We start from the raw sequence: 18,927 nt of genomic DNA, 5'->3' as shown, positions 1-18,927 counted from the left end.
GACCCACCATTTCGAAGCTAAGAACCAGGGCTACAACAATGTAGAAGGTCACTCAGTCCAAATCCTAGTACAACTAGGTCAAATATGCAGAATACCAAACCAGAACCGTAATTGCAGGTTTACAAATTATACTATGCTGTAATTAGTCCAACTCAGTCTATACAGGTCCGAATGCAGAAATTCCAAAGGAATATGATAACTAGGACATCAAGATACATTTCATCAGAAGACCTCAACCACCAAATCCAAAGCAATTCCAGTCAAAACAGCCAATTACAAACGCAGTTCGGCCATCCTGAAGAACCCAGAACAGCAACAGTAAAATCGACATATCTCACTCTACACTACTCCAAATGACCTGAAATTTTGTAGGCACCTCTAAAATATCATTCCCTACAACTTTCATGTTTTGAGCCAAGGCCAATTCGGCCTCCATCTATGACCTAAAATTTCGGACAGAATGTAGCTTCAAGAACCCTAGATTTTTCAATTTTCTTCCAAAACAGAAATTGGTTGCAATTGTCCACTTTTCCACCTTCTAGCTTCATTACATAACATTTCCAATCATCATACAAGGCCACAACATCATGTTCATATTAAACCAGAAAAATCACCACTAAATTGTAAACTTCACCATTTCATCCAAAAACAAGAATTAAATCACAAAATTCAACACTTTAGCTTCCACTAAGCACAACTCAAGCTTCATTAAGTGTAGGGGAAAGTTCATATACCACTCACCTAGTAAACAAGAGAGGGAGAGTTGTAGGACACCTTAGCTTTTCCAAAAAACTTCACCAAATCACTCACTAGCACCAAATGGAGGGATTTTATGGAGTAGAAACTAGATCAAGCAAGTGTTTTGGAGGATTTGAGCTAGATAATTGCCAAACTTTGAAGAGGTTTTTCTTCCTTCTTTGCTAGAGAGAGAATCAGCCAAGAGGTTGAAGACAAGAATGAATTTTGTGTGATTTTTGAAATATTTAAGCAATTGGTCAAAAGTCAAGAAAATGAATAGTAAGTCATAAGCTATTTCCAATACAATGGTGACACTTGTCACCTTTAGGTTTAAAACTTATCTTTTTGTCTCTCCAATACAAATATCTTAACACATTGTAAACTAATATCACTTAATACAAAATTCCAACAAGTTGTCAAAAATATAATGCATTTACCGCACTTGCGGGTCCCACGTCCAAAATACGCTTTTAATTACTCAAAAACTAACCGATACTAGAAAAATCATTTTAAAACTATTTTTGCTCATAAACTTTATCTGAGATTTTTTTCTAATCAAGAAAATGTAGAAAAGGCGGGTTTTGTTTTAAACAAAATAAACCCTAGAAAATTAGAAAATTTCCGGGTTCTCAAACTCATTTTTTTCGGGGCGTCACAGTAAAGGTATAGAAGTTGTGGGAGAGTACTTGTATACTAAAGAATTGGACCGTGAGAGTTGGTCTTGGGATACTCGTTCGTTAATTGAAATTAGGAAAAATTGACCCTAATTGACACAGTTGTAAAAAGAGGGACTCTATTGAGATTGTTGATATTGACAGCAATAAGAAAATTCTATCAAATAATTGTATTGTCTAGTGATCATGGAAGAATATCCAGTCAAATTGTTGTGGTTGATTCTACAGTGGATTTTGATGAGGTGAAAACCAGGTAGACTAAGAAAACCAAGAAATTCAACCAGGGAAGCAAAATTATTTGTCAAGGTACGTAAATTGTTTTGAGTTACCATGCAGAGAGAATTTGTCAATGGTGGAAAACTTAAAATTTTGCACACACTAAGTATATATGAAGAAATATTAGAATGAGAGGAAATAATAGAGAAATATCTCAAAAGATGTAACTTGGGCGAAATTCTCAAAGTAATCTTTTGATAGCTTTGTCTTTGTAAAAAAAAAAAAAAAAAGAAAAGGAAAACCTAATTATTTTTTAAGATTATGTAAAAATCCATGATTAAAGAATATTCTATGAGACTCTTAGTTGACAATCACCTCAATGGTTTTGGTCATATCTCTCTTATATTTTGATAGAGTTTGATTATGAGTCTGATTATAAGTCAAAAATTGGTTTGATATGAAAAGGAAAGCCAAATTATTTTTTAAGATTATGTAGAAATCCATGATTAAAGAATATTATATGAGACTCTTTGTTGACAATCACCTCAATGGTTTTGGTCATATCTCTCCTATATTTTGATAGAGTTTGATTATGAGTCTGATTATAAGTCAAAATTTGGTTTGATATGAAAAATTAATTTAGAAGAAGATATGTTCATTGATGAAGAAAAATTTATCAGTGAGTGCATTAATTTGATTGTAGATGAGAATGTAAAAGAAATATTAGTACTTGTGGGCTGGATGAATCCATTAACAATCATGAAATTGGAAATTCTTGTGGTAAAAATTGTTAGCAAAAAAGAAGGGCATGAATTATTGTTTGAAAATTGTGTGGTTGATTAGCATGAATACGGTGGCCCTATTGGTGAATGGATGAACATTAATGAATTTTTTGATCAAGTAGGATTAGTAACTGAATTGTGTACAAAGTACAAGTACAAAACCCACACTCATTCGTGAAAATGAAGATAAAAATTAAATTGGAGTTGCAATTGACTTATATTGCTATAGAGGCTACAAAGGCAATTCAAACTTATGATTGCATTGGAGAAATAGCATGAAGAGTTTGGTTGAACAGAGGTAATGTTGGAATAATTTTAAAACAACCTAATTAGAATTGTATATTAATTAGTACATGTTTTAGTTGTGTTATATATTGATTTCAAGATTGTGTTAGGTTTAATTATCAAAGTTGCATAAGAATTGGTTTCGTAATTAGATTAGAAAGTTGTCTACATAGAAGTCATGGTAGTAAAATGTATTTGGGAATTAGTTAGTCTAGTATTGTACATAAAGTCCTTGTAGCCGATTTGTATCAATTTAGCAAGCCATCCGATATTGAGAGAATAGAATATTATTTTGCTCCAAGCCTTCTTCTTCTTACTGTTTCTTTTCGTTTATCCTTGTTCATCCACTCAATTGTGAATTAAAAACTTGTTTCTTGGTTTATCAAAAATTAGTTCCACTACGTGTTTTGTGCTAACATGGATGGGAATTAGATTAGGCTCCTCGTTATGAAAAAATTTGGATTGTGCGTGTTAATCAACAATGGCAAACTACTTTTCCACATTCTATAGTCTGATTTTTATTCAAATTGCAGTCTTTGTGTATTGCTCACATAGATTTTATATCAGTATTTCAACACAATTGGAATTAACTAGTGTTTGGATATGTGATGCATTTGTTGGCATTTATGCTAAAGCATTTCGAGAAACTACTTAAAGGAATGGAACAAATCCATTTCTGTAGGCCCATAAAAAAACAATATAAGGCACAAGACTTTCACGATTGAATAAAACCACAAGAAGACAAAATAAATCCTGAAACCAGAAGAGAAAATAGAAGAAAGAGAACTGGTGGCTTTTATTATCTCTTTGAATCTTTTCTTTTTTTCTTACACCAATAGACCAAGACCTATAGTCTTTATATAGACTACCAAATACCAAAATCCAATTGAGATTTAAACTACCAAAATATACTAGTAATAGGAAATCACAACTAAACAATAAACTAAATCCTAAAAAGACTTGGTTTATAATAATCCTACATTGCCTCCCCTAAACCAGTGCCTTTAAATCGCATCATACCAAGCAATTTTTTTAACTTAAGAAACAACTCCACCTTCAATGGTTTCGTAAAAATGTCTGTCACTTGATCTTCACTCTTACAATAGTCGATAGCAATTTTCTGATTTTGAATTAGTTCACGAATGAAGTGAAACATGATATCAATGTGCTTGCTTCTTTCATGAAATACTAGATTCTTTGACAATTCAATAGCATACTTGCTATCACAATAGATCTTGGTAGGACCAACTTGTTCATGCCGTAGGAAGCCAAGCATTCTTCTCAACCATAATGCTTGAGTAGCATTATGTGCAGCTACCATATACTCCACATCTGCTGTAGATAATGCCACCACTTGTTGTTTCTTAGAATACCATGAAAATACACCACTGTCTAAATAAAAAGTATAGTCTGATGTACTTCTCCTTTGAATCATATCACTAGCCTAATCATTGTCTGTAAAGCCAACAAGACTAGAATTGTTAGCATATGAATGAAAGATACCATCAGATTGTGTACTTCTAATGTATTTTAAAATCCTTTTGGCTGCCTGCCAATGTGATTATAGTGGAGACTCTATAAACCTGCTAATTAACCCAACACCAAAAGTAATGTCAGGCCTTGTTGACGGCAAGTATCTTAGACTTCCAACTAATCTCCTAAAATTAGTGCCATCAACAAGTTCATCACCACCATCTTTTATCAATTTCAATTGGAGTCAACATAGGCTTGGCAGTATTCATCTTAAACCTCTTCAATATGTCACCTGCATATTTCTTCTGTATAATAAATATGTCATGATCTATTTGAGAAATCTCAATGCCAAGAAAATATGGCATTAATCCTAAGTCAATCATTTCAAAATGACTAATTATAGCCTCCCTACATTCAGAAATCACTCTGGAATTATTGCCAATAAAAATCAGATCATCCACATATAAGCATACAATAAGAATATTACCACTAGGATTGAACTTGATATACAAAATATGCTCATATAGACATCCATGAAAATCATTCCCAATAAAGTAAGAGTCAATATGAGTATACCAAATTCGAGGAGATTCGAGTTTGTTTTAAACCATATAAAGCCTTCTTTAACCTGTAAATTTTATTTTCTTAACCTTTCTTCACATAACCTGCAGGTGGCTCAATATATACTTCCTCTTCAAAAATTCCATTCAAGAAAGCAGATTTCATATCCATTTGATAAATCTTCCAAAAAGTATTGGCAGCAATAGATATAATCATGCGAACAATATCAAGTCTGGTAACTGGAGCAAAAACTTCAAAATAATCAATACTTGCCTTTTGCTTGTATCCTTTAACCACCAATCTTACTTTGTAACAATCTATCTCTCCAATTGGCTTGTACTTAATGTTGTAAACCCACTTGACACCAATTGGCGTCTTCCCATATGGAAGTGTAGTTAGCTCCCATGTCTTATTTTTCTCAATTGTATACATCTCCTTATCCATTGCTTGATTTCAATGATCATCTTTGACGGCCTCTTCAAAAGGTAATTGGATCACAATCTGCAAATAAAACAAAGTTTACAATATCTTCATCAGACATTTCATTATCGTTACCAATAACATAATCCTCCAAGCGAGTTAGCATGCGACGTTTTAGTTGTGGACGATTAGATGACTGCATAATATTTGACTGCATCTTGGAAGATAAAGGATTACCAGTATGTTGCCTGGACTGGTCTACTGGTTGATTAGAAAAATTCCCTTCATCCAAATAAAATGGCATTGGTGGATTTTTTGGTGTAGAATCGGAGACTTTTTTAGACCAATTCCAAACTCCTTGCTCATTAATTGTGACATCTCTGCTAATAATCACCTTTTCTATATCTGGGTTGAACACCTTGTAACCTTTGGTTTCATGACTATAACCAAAAAAATTGTATTTTTCTGCTTTGTCATCTAACTTCTTTTTGATAGCATCTGAAATATGAGAATATGCAAGACAACCAAATACTTTTAAATAAAAAAATATTTGATTTTCTTACCAGTTCATAACTCCTATGGTATCTTGCCAAAATTCAATCACGTAGGAGACCTGCTATAAACATATATAGCACAAGCAACGGTTTTTGTCCAAAAATCTTTAGGCATGTTCTTGGCATGCATAATTGATTTCACCATATCCATTATAGTTTAATTTTTTCTCTCTACTATTCCATTCTACTGAGATGTGTATTTAACTGTCAACTGATACTTTATCCCATGTTTCTCCAAAAAATCATTACAGACAGTAAATTCAGTGCCTCCGTCAGTTCTCAAGATTTTAATAAATTGACCGCTTTGCTTTTTAACATACACTTTAAAACTCTTAAAAATATCACAAGTTTCATATTTATTCTTCAAAAAATATACTCAAGTTTTTCTACTAAAATCATCAATGAAGGTAATAAAATATTTACTACCACCATTGGAAGTTACCTCAACTAAACACATGTCTGAATGTATCAATTCCAACAAATGACTAGCTCTCCAAGTCTTGCCCTTAGAAAAAGAATCCCTGTGTTTCTTTCCTAAAATACAAGACTCGCAATGTTTCACAAAAAAATCAATAGAAGGCAACCCATACACCATATTCTTTTTGGCAAGAAAACTCAAACTCCCAAAATTCAAGTGACAAAAGTGCATGTGCCACAACCAAATATCATCAAGAACAATAGAATTAAAGCAAGGTAAATCATGATAATTAAGAGTGATAGGCCATAAGCGAATAGTGTTCATGTATATGTTTGCTATTAGTCTCAAACGATCATCAGTAATAGTATCAATGCCATATTTGAATTGCAAATCATATCTCTTTTCAGAAAGTTGCCCAAGATTCAGCAAATTATGATAAAGGTTTGGCACATAGAAAACATCAGAAATAAAATTAGATTTTCCATTCTTCAAAGGAATCCTGATTTTTCCTTTCCCAAACACAGGCACTCTTTCATTGTTGCCAAACTTAACAAAAGATCTAAAAGACTCATCCAAATCAACAAAGATATTTTTGTCACTGCACATATGGTTACTGCAGCCATAATCCAAATACCAATTATTCTTCCACTCCTAAGTTAGAAAATAAAATAGTATCATCCTTTTCACTATTATTCTTTGCCATATTAGCATGCTCGTCTTTATTGTCAAAATTGTATCAACACTTACTTTTACAATGACCAATTTTTTTTTTTTTACAATTATGGCACTGAATATTACGTCTGTAGGAATTATTATTATTTCTAACTCATTATTGGGATAATTATTATTATTACCTCTCTGCGGGTAAAAATTACCTCTGCCACGGCCTCTAGAATTGTCTCTACCACGGCCTCGTCCTCTTTCTCTAAAATTTTGGTTTCTCTAATTGGAGCCATCACTTTTCTCCTTGAGTTTATCCGTCAGCACCTACAACACCTTCTCCATCGTTTCTTTTTCAGCACCATCTTCTAATTTTCCATTAATTCTCTGTTCATGAAGAGTTAACGAAACTTGCAATTCTTCAATGGTCATAATTGAGAGATCTTTTCTCTCTTGAATCACAGCAACTACATGATCAAATTTCATAAATAAAGTATTGATGGCTTTTTTTACTAGCACCTCATTGCTGAGATCATGACCATTGTGCTCCATCTCATTTTTTATGTCAATCAGTCTAGAAAAATATGATTCAATGGTCTCTGATTTTTCCTTGGTGATCAACTCAAATTTGCTTTTCAATATTAGCATATTATTTTTCTGGACTCTGTCAACTCCTTTGTATATTTTCGCCAAAAATTTCCTATGTATGTTTTGCAGTTTTGGCATTAGTAATTTTTCCAAAATTGAAACATCAATTTTCTGGCGGATTTGGGACAACACTATACTTCCTTGCCTCTTGACACTTGCTTCTTCATCTGCAGCAATTTTTTACTGAACAAATCGAAGCAAATTATACGCATCAAGATGAGTTTCTATATGTGTTCTCTAAAACTGTAATTTTTTTCCCTGTGAGTTTTAGTACTACATATGTAATATTATTTGGCATAGTTGATGTAGTTGATGTAGACATGGCTTATAATAAACCTAACTCTGATACCACTATATAGGCATACAAAAAACAATATAAGCCACAATAGTTTCACGATTGAATAAAACCACAAGAAAACAAAATAAATCCCGAAACCAGAAGACGAAATAGGAGAAAGAGAACTGAAGGCTTTTATTATCTTTTTGAATCTTTGCTTTCTTTCTTACACCGATAGACCAAGACCTATGGTCTTTATATAGATTACCAAGTACCAAAATCCAATTGGGATTTAAACTACCAAAATATACTAGTAATAGGAAATCACAACTAAACAATAAACTAAATCCTAAAAAGACTTGGTTTATAATAATCCTACAATTTTGAAATTTTTTTCAAATATTTGACATGCAGAGGATGTGGTAAAAGAAGAAGGAAATTGAGCTTCAATTCCGATGGCTATGGGTAAGATGTAATACTCATTTTACACACATTATGTGTTGACACCTATCCTCGTCAAATTCTCACAATAACTCATCCCGTTGGATTTAACTCCTTCAAACTCTCACACTAACTCTCATAGTTGGATTAATCAATTAATAAAAAAAATTTTGGTTCCTTTTCCTCTCTTCCTCTTCCACCATGTTTTTCCTCTCTCCTCCCTTTCAAAACTCTTCTCATAAAAAAAATGCAAAAAACTGCACATCAGTGCAATGGATAGAAATAGAAATTTAAAATTAGAAAAGAAATCTTGTGCTTTTAGTTCTCTCTCTCTCTCTCCCTCTCTCCATCTCTCTCTCTCTCTCTCTCTCTCTCTCTCTCTCTCTCTCGGGTGTAAATCTTGTGCTTTTGTTTTTTTTTTGTTGCAAATTTTTGGTAGTAGGATTGTAATCTTCAATAAGTTGGCTGAAGAAGGAATTTTTGATGAAAAAGTATTGTAATTTAGTAGAGGGGGGAGAAGTGTACGAGTGGTGGAAAGAAAAAAGGCAATAGTAATGATGGTAACTAGCACAAATGATTGTTTAGTTGAGAACATCAAACTTAAATAGGATGTTATTGTGATAGTTTGGAAAGAACAAGTTTTAGCATATTAAAGTGTATAATATGGGTTGTTACACTTTTGGGGGTAAAATAGGACTTATAATTTATTCATATTAGGTTAAAATCTTCCAAGAGTAGGCCCAGCTTCTTTCTCATCTCAAGCAAGAAGAAATATATTGGAAGAAGGATGCCAGAATAAAATAGCTACAAGAAGAGATTTTAATCTAAAATCTTTTTGTGCTTTCATTTTTTGCATAAATGGAGCAAGTTGTGGATTCACAAGATTAAGGATGGTCTGGGCTATGGATTTTACAATGCAGAACTCATTGGGCAAGTTGGGGAGTCTTTCTTTTAAAATTTACTATTAGCGAATAAGCTTCATGTGACAAAGGAGCTTCTCCGAGGGTAAGGGCAAGACCGATGTCAGTACAACCATTTTTGGACAATGCAATGTTATTTGAGCAAGTTGTGAGCATGATTAACTATTTGTACAACTAATTGTGTCATAATCTATTACTGTTCATATAGAACCTATATATAATAATTGTGTCTCTGTTATAAAATTTTGCAAATAATCATGTCTAACAATCTATTGATAAGATATTACACTGCCCAAGAACAATTGTACGTGTAATCGATCTTGCCTTTTACCCCATCTTCATGGCTTTTCTAGCTCACTACTCTAGACATGATGTTAATTATTTGAAACCAGAGTATAAATATAAATATTTTTGAGTTTTTTATGGTCTGCATTTACAAATGCATGTGAATGCAAAAGCAATGATAAATTAATTGCGATTCATTTTCATTTTCTTTGATTAAAACCAGTTGGGCTTCGCTACTAAATATTTGTAGCCCACCCCGTGATGCATTTTAATCTTATTCTGCGGGCCTAAGCAAAATCTCATAGACTATATTTAAAACCAGGCCCACTTGCCAGCACAAGAGCAAAAAAAGTGGGAAGCTTTTATGGAGACTGCCACGTGGCAGTACTTGAAGGGATGCCAAGATCCACCAAAGCCTAATTTGGTGCAATCCTTTTTTTTTTTTTTTGGATCTATTGGGTACCAATAGGCATTCCTTAGGACATACTATACGTGGTAGGTTATGTAGGATTTGGAAGGTGTGTTAATGAGTGACAACACTTGTAACCAACACTAGGAGGTATAAACTGCGCGGTGTGCATTGGTATAGAAAAAGAAGATGCCCAGACGAGCATATGACATGAAATTAAATACCGGAGAAGGATATGGTTGGTTAGACCAATGGTTAATTTTTTTTTTTTTGTTATATGGGTTACAAACACAGTATAAGCACAAAGTGGCATAGAGCTTAAGAATAAGATATAGGAAAAATAGGAACCAAACAGAATACGATATGCAATTGAAATACTTTTCATATAAAGAAAGCTCTTAAGAATAGAGCAAGATACATAATGGGAAGTGGAATAGAGCTTAGTTCTAGTACTCATCAACTACAAATCGTTCTCAAAGATTAGTGTAATATTCATCAACTTAATACAGGCTAAATTAGAGGAATAGTGAAATTAAAATGCCATGGATATTGTTTTTGAATGCCAGTTTCGTTGAAAACGATAACACCAAAAGATGTGGCTGATTGTGGAATAAAAAATAATATGTCTCCAGGGCAAAGAGCATGTTCGACTGCAAAAGTAGCCCAATTCTTGTTGAAGGATCTCTGTTTCATGCCAATGCAATATGCTTTATAGCCACTTGTAAGAATTACTGTTGGTGTTGTGCCTTCATGGCCAATGCAATATGCTTTATAGCCGCTTGTAAGAATTACTGTTGGTGTTGTGCCTTCATGTAGTCGAAGGTTGGCGTATTGTGGAAGGGTCTACTTAAAAAAAAAAAATTGTTTGTTAGACAACTAAACAATACATTTGTGAACAAAATTGTATAAAGGAAAGCACCTACCAGGCTGTGTTGTGAGCGACTTGTATAAAACTGATAGAAAGAAACAAATGATGAACATGCCCAGTTTAGTAAAATGATTTGTACTTAATCCAAAATGGATATGCTCTCAAAATAGTGAAAACATTTATATTAATATAATTTTTGGACTTTTAATACAGAAAGTAGATCATATCTCAAATCTTCCTAATTCGTATGAGAACTCAAATATACCAAAAATAGGAAAGTCACGAAGAGATGGATACAAATTTCAGCTAACAATATAAAAATCAACAATCACCATGCGGTGGTACACTTTCCTAGTTTACATAAACTGACTAAAGATAAATTCTGAAACTAAAACACCAGGAGTAAAATTTTCTATGCCTTTTCTCTTGAAAATTTGTATGACCATTAGTTTTCTCGGTGATTTCCTCAGAGCGGCTACCGGTACAGAAGACGAGCTCGACCTTTTCATAATAGTGCAAATGTATGCAAGCTAATATTTGTCCTTTTTATATTATCTGTCCTTATACCATCTAACATTTGTCCTTTTTATAAAATACAAATATATACAAGCTACGCTTCAGTTTTGGTGATCCCATTATGATAAAGAACCAGTAAATCAGAAGTTACCATTAGACATACATAATAGTGTGCTCTACAATGGTAGTGAAAAGAGAGAAAAAAATAGAAAAAAGGTCTGGGTACAAAAGTCTGCCAACAGCAGTCTCATTCTCTACTCCTATGCCTTGCTAACTTCGGCTGTGCTTTGCTCTGGGAAAGGTTGCATTCTCACAAATGGGTTTCTAATCAGCGATTTCCCCTCTCAGAGCAGCAACATACCTGTCATTTGTATCCTCTTTCCTCTGCAACTCCCCAAGGAATTCTCCCAGCCTCTCTTTATTCACTTTCCCCATTATCTAATTTGACAAGTACAAGCAAACAAAAGTTCGATCAGTAATCCTCACCCTAAAAATAAGTGACTTGAAAACATCCATGCAAATAGATCCACAATCCAACAAGAAATCCAAGAAAACTGCCCAGTAGGAATTTAGCAAGTGTAAATACCTTAAGAACCATGAAATCCTAATAAGACAGCATTTTCCTTTCTTCGGTGGTTGAAATCAGCCAACAAAAAGTATCAACAAACATACTCATAGTTTTATTTATGCTTAGAATAACTAACGTTGTTAGGATGATCTTCACTTCACACCCGGCTGAAACGTTGGTACATCTGTTTAAAGATGTACTTCACTTCATAGTTTTATACTTAGAATTTATATATATATATATACATGGATGGTTTCTGGTTTTTTCTTTTCTTTTTTGCAATTGAGCTCCTAACTTGGGAAGACTGTGGAAAGAGAAAAAGGGAAACGCTAATATATCAGGATCGGTTTAGTAGTGACTTACAGAAATATTAGCAAGTAAAGCAATAAGTTCCATGTACATAAATGGACATCCAAGATTTTCTGATTTCTAATTTATTGATGCAATGGAGATATATCTAATAATCATGACCCAGAATTGGTTTCTCTAATGAGAATTCTTAGAAACAAAAAAAAGGGATCTTGTGATTAAAAGACTGCAATTAGAACTAAGACATGACAATAACTTACCTAGATTTCTCGAGAGAATTAAAACCAATGTTCCTAATTAAATTTGATTATTGTTTTCAATTTCATTCATTTCAAATGCATCCTAGAATTGGTTATACCATCTTGATTGATTGGACAAGTCCATCAATATATCTAGGAGCAATACAGTTGATTCCAACAGCAACAACTCGATCACATAAATCAGCAATTGCAGTACAATTTGATATAGGATCCCCACTAACTACATTGATCCCATCCTTAGAATTGAAAGAAAACCAGGTCGGAACTTTTATGTTTTCTTCCTCAAGAATCTCAGTGTATTCCTATATCAAGAAGCAATCAGGCAAAATAGACAGCAAAACATCTAAATTGCTCTAGCAAAAGAAATGTTTGAGGTACATTGAGATAGTCACGACTCAAAAACAATACCATAGCATCCAATTTGTTTGGAATTATCTCAAATGCAATCAGGTCAGCACCAGAGTCGGCAAGAACTTGAACTCTTCTTCTATGGAAATCTTTCAAAGTCTCCAGAGTCACTACATCCCCATATATGCCACTACAATGCATGAGAAGATCACAAGTGCTCGAGAGGAAAAGTTTCTAGCACAAGTTCAAATATTTAAAGTCAGTATTTGGGCACTAAAATACTACTCTGCTTCCAATGTAAGAAAAGAATTAAAAGATTCACCTATATTCAGAACCATCAGCAAGATAAGCTCCATAGCTTCCAACAGAAGCAACAACAAGGAATGGACGTTTAAAGCTTTTGGATCCTCCAATAACATCCCAAGAACCTTTACTGGCTTTATCATAATATATATCCCGTACCTCGCATGCTATTTCAACAATTTTCCTGAGTAAAGCTTCACCTTCTTCTCTTGATATCCCTTTAGCTACAAATCCTTAAAGAGTGGCCTGTCTTCCAAACAAGAAAAATCAAGAGTCCTCAACTTCATGATAAATTCTTTCAATAATAATTAAATGAGATCCTTAGGAAGGCTTGGAAAAATTAAAAAAGACAGCCATATAACCTGATATGATGCAGACATTATGATATTAGCACCAACTTCATGGTAATCAAGGTGTACCTGTCACGTGAAACAAACAATAAAGAATCAAACAAGAAAACCACATGGCCAAGGTGCTAATATTTAATCGCAGTTACAAGAATAAGGCCAAATTCATACAACTTTTTAATTTGGCTACTTTGGCCATCCTTAAAATTATGCTGAATAGTTTTTTTGTCATCACTGGTAGCAATTCTAGGTTAGTAATAGACCACAGAGCCCAAAAAAAGAATTAAAACCACATGAGAAGCAAATTAAAAACTAATCTTTCTCTTAATTGTAGCCTTCAGTGCTATCATAACCTGAAATAATCCATTGTAGATAGACCTTTCGATAAGGGAAATAGAAGAAAGAATTAAAGAAATAGTAAGAGTTACTTATAGACTACTGAGGCAAAAAAAAAATCACACAAGAAGCAAATTAATAACTAACCAGTTTCTTAATTGTAGCCTCCAGTGCTATCACCACTTTAAATAATCCATTGTAGATTTTAACCACTATAGAAAACATTAAAAAAAAAAAGATTGATCTTTTGCCCCTTAAGATATCACAGCACAATTCTTCGTCGTGATATCTTAAGGTGAAGTAAATTTCTAATCTTCATAAGTAATATGGATTGGATTTTAACAACCTCATGGATTATTCAACACTTTTACCAAAATATAGTTTAACGTAAATCTATCAAACTTGTTAACATGGATTACACTTATGGACCACAAAATACAAGCCAGCTAACCAATAACATTACCTTCTTCACTGTTCACAAACTTAGCAAGGCTTCTGCAGATTGTGCACCTTCATACCTGAGAATAAAAATAAATTAATGAGAAATACAATTGTATGAACTCAAGGCAGTGCAAGCGAGAGTTTCATGAGTATCTGGTTAATTAAAAAAGAACAAGCAATAATGCCAAGTCGCCAATTACAAAATGAAGAAGCATATTAATCACTGATGTAGAGATACCCTTACTGCATTCTATAATCACCGAAAAATTTTGAAGGGTCTGCTTTACAAATGCAGGTAGATACATGGCTAACGAAAAAGAAACACACCAAAAATAACAAAAAAAAGTACAATGCTATCAACATGGCTAACAAAGAAAAATAACCAAATCAGGAAAACAATGGCAAAAAGAAATGCACACAAAAAGCAAAAGCAGAAAAATAAACCAGCGACCACAAGCATGAGCATTCAACAACTTTGCAAATCAAAAAATCAAAAGCATACAGGAATTGCAAGAGACACAGACCAAAAAAAAAACTTCTTTACAGATCAAGAGGGAAAAAACAGATCTAACCCAAAAAAAAATCCACCACCACCAAGTGAATGAAAATAAAAAGTCATAATTTGTCTCATAAGACCTGATGTTCTCTATGTTGACAGAAAGATAGAAGCAGAATTAGATAAATAAGATTAATGGCCTACATAAGTTTCCAATTTTTAAGGAAAATTGTAGAGGGACAAAACTTCTTTCTTCTTGTAACTAAATCACAAAGATACTTACAGAACAAAAAGCTTCAAAGTTAAATAAAGAAAAGCAAAACCCACAAAAATACAAAAAACAGAACATAAAAGATGCTTGCTCCAAGGAATGAAACTTCAAGCATGTGACAGCCCCACTTCACCCTAAGGCGAACCGAAGGGTTCGGCGGACCGCCTGCCCAACTCTCGCCAGGACTACGGAGTCAAATCACACAAACCCAATATAGCACGCGCGATAGGACCCAAAGAAAACGAACAATCGGAAACTACTAAAGTGAGAACATACTTACCAAACCATAAAACTCATAATCTCAATTGAATACACTTAATAGACAATGTTAAACACTTATACATATATTTACATCGGAGTCTTTGACAAATTAACTAAACTAAAATACAAGCCAAAGTATTCATACACTTAAAATACGATTCGGGTTTCGGTTGCAAAAGAGCTTAACAAAATATTAATTACACTAGCTCGACCCTTTCTTCCAAGATTATGGATTCAAAGTTTGCCCCTGAAAGGAAAACAAAGATAACGGGAAAGGGGTGAGTTTACGCTCAATGAGGTACCAAAATAATAGCAGTCAAATCTTGGCATTTCATGTTTAACCAATCAGGTATACGTGCCAGATATAAAGTAAAGCAGTTAGACACAATGATTCAAATAGGAAGGATACAGGTGGCTCTCAGGAGCCAGATTTTCATGGTAGAACTTGATCCAAACCCGTTGACTCTCCGTCAACGTATATAGAACCAACATGTCCGTAGACCCCACTTTGCACCAAATTTCGTCCACCAAACATACCCCTTACCGGGCCCGAACACCTCAATAGAAACAGAAGTGGTAATACTCGAGTATACAGAAATCAAGAGTCTCAATATCCAAAAATTACCAGAAACAGACTACCGTGATTCGTTATCTAATCGACCAGGCCCTTGCCGGCCCGACTCGAGTAACTAGCCACAGGTGTTGAGTTTAGAGGTCACAGAAAGGTCGTTGGATACCAGCCTCCAAATGACGTCCGAACAGACTCAGATACAGATAACAGTTTACACATAGTAAATAGGCATACAGACAAACAAGAGAACGAGTGTGATAAAGTACACCCTCGTCTCAAACAGAATAAACAAATAGTATAGTAATTCAAATCACAGATTGCAGGTACAGAAACCTAGTTAAGTAACAAATGAGGGGAGTGGTACACTCACCGGTTCCAGTACAGATATTTCGAAAGTTTTTACCCAAAGTGGCTTTAATCACCAAGAAACCCTAAAATAACCAAGATAAAACAATTATAGTTCGCACATCCACAAACCCAGTAAATGGAATACATCAATGAGGCTCAACTACAAGTCGTATGCCTTCCCAGGTTAAATACTAGTACAAAAGAATAAAGTATGACTTTTGAGTAAAAAGATAACAGTTGGTCCTAGGGTTACAAACAAGTCCCAAAACCCTTCATTTTTACCAAGATCAATTCAACTTGAAGGAATCGTGTAGCTCTAAAATTTTGGGCAGCATGCCCTCTATATTTACCTATTTTCCAGCCATTTATGGCTTCATTGTTTTCCTCAATCAATCCCAAAGTTACACACAAAATAATCTCATTTCAATAGCCATTTAATAGGCTCAAAGTCGTACAAGTACAAATTCAAGCTAGGAAAATGTCCAGAAATGAAGTTTAAGTCAGAAAATAAAAGACAGATTTGACGTCGCTTAGCGGAACAGACACAACCAAAGCTACGCTTATCAGATTGGGGTAAAATTTATACCATTTCGTAGCTAAGATAAAGGTCTACAACTTTGATGAAGACCAGTCAGTCCAGTTCACAGTGTATCCATGTCAAAATTTCAAATTACAGAACCAGCATCTCACAATCAGACTAGTTAACCGCACTATGATTAAACGACAATAACTCAGGCTACCGAAATCCGATTGAGGTGTATCTTATGGCGTTTCGAAGCCAAGACATATACCTACATTTCTTATGAAGGCCTCGAAAGCTAAATCATACATTTTCAGAGTCAAAAATTGAAATCTCCACGAAGATAGAAAACTGTCCGCGAAACAGGGCTTATGGGTAGTCAAGGGTATTTCGGTCATTTCACATGTTACACTGCTCCGATCGAGTTGAAATTTTACAGAAAGCTATAAAACATCATTTTCTACAACTTTCATGTTTTGTGCTAAACCTAATTCGGCCTCTAACATGGTCAAACAGAACCGGACAGAACAGGACAAATTGGAAACCTTAAAACTGAAATTTATGCACTCTATCTAAAATTCTTTGAAGGCGAGCAAAACTAGCATTTTCAAGCTCAAAATTACTCATGACAACTACCAAATCATGGCTAGACATCAATTAGAAAATTTACTATAAAAACTGAAATTCACCATGCCCCTATTTCAAACCATAAATTTGTCCACAAAGCTAGATATTTAACTTCTCCAATCCACTAATTGACAATTATCAAGAGTAAAAGGAAATTTCTAGGGAATTTACCTTGAAACTAGAGGAAAGATGATAGCTTAGGGTTTCTTCTACAAAAATCACTCTACCAAGACCTTTGTTCCTCCTTAATAAGCACTTGTATGGTGTAGTTTCCAAAACTAACGGTTAAAACTCAAGATTTAAGCCAAGAATGGAGGATGAAGTTGAAGCTTTGCTCTCTTGTTCTTTCCTCTCCATAAATTTCGGCCAAGACAATGAAAATGGAAAGAAATTGGGTCAAAATTTAGTTTAGTAAAGGTTAAAACAAGTCCAAGTCAAAGTCAAGGTCCAATGTTTCAAGGACAAATGGCATCCAAGGGTTAATCCTCATCTTTTTGTCTTCCAATGGTTATTTATCTAGCTAACCTCTAATTGTCACTTATCACCTTGTAAAATAATATCTCTTTATACAAATCATCAATTAATCGTCAAAATTTTATCACACTTAGTGCATTAGCGGGTCCCACGCCCATAATACACTTCAAATTTAACATAAACTATCTTATACTAGGAAAATGATTTAAAAACTATACTCACTTATAAAATCTTTGAAAAAATTAATATAGTAAAGTAAAGTGAAGAAAATGATTGTGAAATAAAAGAAAAGAAAATAATATAAACTAAGGGAATTTTACGGGTCCTCACAATCACACTACCAAAATGCACACAAAAACATACAACAAAACCGTAGTATGCACAAAACCCTAACTGATGCCCTTTCTTTAGAAAAATTATAACTTGAGTTATAAATATCAAAAATTTATATAACTTGGCTTGTTAAAACGAAACTTCAAATACTAAAAATCTTTAGAAGACACCTCAAAGAGATTTAGTTCATAAGTTGGTCCAAATTGAGCCATAAGCTACTTCAACAGTCCTATGTTTACTTGTGCAGGGCAGAATTTTCAGTCAACTTTGCTAATTTCCTAGAATTTATAAACATTGAATCAAACTCTAAATTTTACACCGTAGAATGCCCTCTGAGTCTAGTTTCAAACGTAATAAACAGAACTCAATTCCGACTTTCCTATACGAAGTTATAGTCAATTTTCCAAAACTGCGCAGAGCCTCCTGTGAAAATTCTAGATTTTCTAACAACTTGAGATTATGAAACTTTTCTTAACAAAATTCACTCCCTTGACTCAAATTCAACCATTAAAGCAACCAAGAATCAAACGAAAGTGAGTTCACATAAAGGTTATAAAGAAAAGTAAAATTTCGGGGTCTCACAAAGCATCATTTGCACTTGGTATGAAAAATTATTATTCTAATCTTTACAAATTGTAACCTCACATATGATCTGATGCAAAACTTATTCTTTCCAAAATTGACTTATGATCTGAATGCAAAACTTATTACTCTAAATATGATCAGAATGCAAAACTTACAAATTGTACAGTACAACGGCATTAGTAATGCAACCACAAACTGATTAGTAAAAGGCATAACAGAAGGGAAAAAAATTTCCAACAGCACTGACGAAAAAGCATCACAAGCCTGATAACAACTCAAAAAAAATGATCAAACATGACACAAGAAAAATGTGCAATAGCTGCAACACAAAAAAAACTGTTAATAGAAAACAACCACCCAAGAAATCACAAACCAGTTTCCTAA

At 33.8% G+C, this 18,927-nt stretch overlaps 1 pseudogene; it reads right to left on the bottom strand.

Moving 5' to 3' along the window:
- Positions 1 to 12,042: 12,042 nt before the first annotated feature.
- Positions 12,043 to 13,479, bottom strand: LOC113769163 (annotated as a pseudogene).
- Between the last annotated feature and the right edge of the window lie 5,448 nt (positions 13,480 to 18,927).

Source organism: Coffea eugenioides, chromosome 4, assembly GCF_003713205.1.
Source record: "Coffea eugenioides isolate CCC68of chromosome 4, Ceug_1.0, whole genome shotgun sequence".
NCBI lineage: Eukaryota > Viridiplantae > Streptophyta > Magnoliopsida > Gentianales > Rubiaceae > Coffea > Coffea eugenioides.
The sequence above is the reverse complement of the archived record's forward strand: the minus strand, read 5'-3'. Positions and strand labels throughout refer to the sequence as shown.